This window comes from Equus caballus, chromosome 5 (genome assembly GCF_041296265.1).
Source record: "Equus caballus isolate H_3958 breed thoroughbred chromosome 5, TB-T2T, whole genome shotgun sequence".
NCBI classification, from domain to species: Eukaryota; Metazoa; Chordata; class Mammalia; order Perissodactyla; family Equidae; genus Equus; species Equus caballus.
The window spans coordinates 28,481,384-28,483,040 of record NC_091688.1 but is presented as its reverse complement, the minus strand read 5'-3'; the positions used below and the strand labels follow the sequence as shown (position 1 = coordinate 28,483,040).

At 44.1% G+C, this 1,657-nt stretch overlaps 1 pseudogene; it reads right to left on the bottom strand.

Moving 5' to 3' along the window:
- Window positions 1-201: 201 nt before the first annotated feature.
- Window positions 202-1,148, bottom strand: LOC138924179 (voltage-dependent anion-selective channel protein 2 pseudogene; annotated as a pseudogene).
- Window positions 1,149-1,657: the final 509 nt, after the last annotated feature.

Here is a 1,657-nt window from a genome sequence, read left to right as displayed (position 1 = left end):
GGTGGATAGCACATCTAACAGTTAAATACATTTAGATAATGTGCAGGTGACTGCCCCACTGCAGCATTGGTAACTAGATAAACAATTTAACTAGGACCTAGTTAACAAGAAACTGATTCCACATTTAAAATACAGCTCTCATTTAGATCATCCTTTGTTTTATCACTGGAGGGGTGGAGGGGAATTGGAGGGAGCCTGTGCTCACACTGGAAATACATTAAGACCAAACCTTCTGAGACCCATTCCCGAGGGTTCCCACCCTGCCGGGTTAACCTCCAACTCCAGAGAAAGCCCAAGCTCGTGGCCTCCAGCATTAACTCTCATTCCATTGACCAGAATAGACAGTGTCAGCCTCACACCAGGGCTCAGAGTCTGAGTGCAGCTTACTCCACTTGAACTAGAGCTGTTGACTTTTGCAGAAATGGAAGCAGTGGGACCCAATGGATGCTTAGCTGTAATGCCAAAACAAGGACAGTCGGTACCTAATGTCCAAGCAAGATTCACTGAAGTATCAAGATCTTCATATACTTTCTGATAAATATTCTCCAAACTCTGTCCAGTTATTGACCATAGCATGTAGCTGGATGTCTCCACTCCTATGCCTCATGGCAAAGTTACTTCTTGTCAGCTTTGATTTGGCACTGTCAAAAGTCATCCAGTGTCCAGCAAGTCAGCCCTCAGAATCAAAGCCAGCTGAACCATGAATGGCAGGTCCAGCAAAATCTAAGTCCACATCACAACCAAGGATTTTACACTCCCTCCTGTAAGAAGACTTGAGTTTACCGCTTTTCTTTCTCGTGTTGGTGAGAAGGTAGTATCAAATGTCAATTTCTACCCTTGGCAAATCTGGCCTTCAAGTCTGATTCAATTCTGTTCCCAGACTCTTTTCAATGTCCCATTTTTCTGTGAAAGTCAGACCATACTCACATTGTATGAATTTGGTTTCCAAGCTCCCAGTAACTTGACCAGTGTCTGATTTAGATGGACCAGATACCAAGAAATCCGTGATACTGCATGATTTTGTTTTCACATCCAGACAACCTAAAACCAAATCCTCTGCTGAAAATATCTCTGGCAGATTTGCCAAGGTCAGCATATGATGGAGGAATATCCATTGACCACACATGGCTCTGTCTGTAGGTCGCCATGGCCAGGCCGTGAGAAGAGGTGATGGGGTGGTCTCCTGAGAGGTATGCCTCATCTGCATGTGGGGCCGCTCGGCTTGATCTGGTTTGGGCCACAGCTGCCATGGCCAGAGGGCCAAGTGAAAGTCCAGTGTTGTTCTTGGCTAAACCTGATTGATAATAGTACATGGTCAGCTACTGTTAATGTATTTTGTTTTTTTCCAGTATCTTCTATTGTGTTCTCCCTCTTTAATAAACTTTTATCCCTTAATAGCTCATGCCTGCTTTTTCTTCCTACTCCTTTATTCCCTCTTTCTCTATTCACTTTTGTTACCTCTTGTCTTCTTTCTTTCTCTCCCCCAATGTCAGGGTTCTGGAGGAAATACACAGTACACTCAAATGGTAATGGAACAGAGTTTAACAGAGTCAGTTTGTAAAGGTTTAGGTGGCATTATGGGAAACCAATAAGAGATGTGTAGTTTCCCCGAGTCAGCAACAGCAGGCAGCAGTTATCAGGGCTAGCATTGAAGGGC